Raw genomic sequence first — 1,719 nt, 5'->3', positions numbered from 1 at the left:
TCATTTTTAGTAAAGATGGGGTTTCACCATGTTGGCCAGGCTGGTCTTGAACTCCTGACCTCGTGATCTGCCTGCCTTGGTCTCCCAAAGTGCTGGGATTACATGCATGAGCCACCGCGCCTGGCCTTATTTATTTATTTATTTTTTATTTTTAATTAGGAAGAGTATTTATTTCTGCTCCTTTCATGCATCTTATTGTTCAGGAAACAGTCTTACGTACATATCTGAAATAATCTACCATCACACACTCTAGTTAAAGGCAAAGCACCATAGGAAAAGCTGATGAGCTGTCCAGAGTTCTCAGCTTATGGAACCTTGCTTCTTAATTTTATGTTAATTTCTGAAAATCAGAAATGTCAGCTCCAAAAAATGTTAAGGGGGTTCTAAAAAATAATTATTTGATACTATAGTTGTAGATATGGAGTAAGAAATGAAAAAACTAAGAAGAAAATGCCACTAAACATAATTGGTATAGCAATAGGACAGCAGGAAAAAAAAATACTGTAATAAAATTGTCTCTTTAATACCAAGAAGAAATTCTAGTGCAAGCTTCAATACATTTCCTGTTTTTTCACTAGATATTTCTTTTACTGCTGCTCTTCATTGTTTTCCACATGTCATACTGGAGGATTGGCACAGCCTTTAAAACTTCATTGACAGGAGCAAATCCAGTATCCTCATTACTGCTGTATATGTCCCATGTGCCTGAACATAACACAGACTAGGTTCTCATTATGTAAACATTTATCATATGTATAAAGGGGACTCTCCGAATAGTAAAGAAACAGTTGAGAATTAACAAGTCACAAATCTGCATAGTTCTTTCCCACATAAAAAGTGTTGTGGCTCTAAGACCTAAAGGTGCTCCTTCTGTATTACCACAATCCTTCTGATTTCTTCTCAAAGGCACTCTAATCCATCAGATAGCCTGGCAGTTTCATTCTCATGAATACTCTAGCCATGAAAAAATTTAATAGGACACATATGAATCCAATGAATAGAAGAAGAAATCTATTGAGTTTTGGGATATTTGGTGCATTCGATGGGTCCAGGATTATGAAATTTAAACCTCCCATTGTAAACAGGAAGCTGGATGCAAGTCTTTCCATAATATATTGTCCATTTACTCTGTAGACCAAGAAAGCTACTGGCCTCTGATACCCATGTTCATCAGTCATAGAGCCAACACTTGGAGTTTCAACAATAACATCATAAATTATTCCTCCAGTGATGAGGAAGTAAGACACCTTCACCAGAGCATACATAGTTATGGCCAATGGTATGTGCAGCCAGGGAGGCTTCTTCAGATTCAGGTTGGGACATTTAAGTACTAAGAATGGGACACGGTACAAAGTCTCCATGTTGGTGCCAGCAAGCTATTTATTTATTTATTTTTCTTTATTTTTGTTTTTTGAGACGGAGTCTCACTCAGTCTCCCAGGGTGGAGTGCAGTGGCACGATCTTGGCTCACTGCAAGCTCCTCCTCCTGGGTTCACACCATTCTCCATCCTCAGCCTCCCTAGCAGCTGGGACTACAGGCGCCCGCCACCACGCCTGGCTACCTTTTTGTATTTTTAGTGGAGACAGGGTTTCACTGTGCTAGCCAGGATGGTCTCGATCTCCTGACCTTGTGATCCTCCTGCCTCGACCTCCCAAAGTGCTGGGATTACAGGCATAAGCCACTGTGCCCGGCCTACTATTTTTTATTTTATTTTATTT

The 1,719-nt window shown here is 39.7% G+C and overlaps 1 pseudogene across 1 annotated transcript; it reads right to left on the bottom strand.

Annotated features, from left to right (window-relative positions):
* Window positions 1-450: 450 nt before the first annotated feature.
* On the bottom strand, window positions 451-1,372 carry LOC105516253 (annotated as a pseudogene). The gene is made up of 2 exons (XR_001002459.1): window positions 880-1,372; window positions 451-676 (listed from the first exon to the last, which is right to left on the bottom strand). The product of XR_001002459.1 is annotated as an oligosaccharyltransferase complex subunit OSTC pseudogene (transcript).
* Between the last annotated feature and the right edge of the window lie 347 nt (window positions 1,373-1,719).

Source organism: Colobus angolensis, unplaced genomic scaffold, assembly GCF_000951035.1.
Source record: "Colobus angolensis palliatus isolate OR3802 unplaced genomic scaffold, Cang.pa_1.0 Scaffold279, whole genome shotgun sequence".
Classification (NCBI taxonomy): Eukaryota; Metazoa; Chordata; class Mammalia; order Primates; family Cercopithecidae; genus Colobus; species Colobus angolensis.
This window is presented reverse-complemented; position numbering and strand designations above follow the sequence as displayed.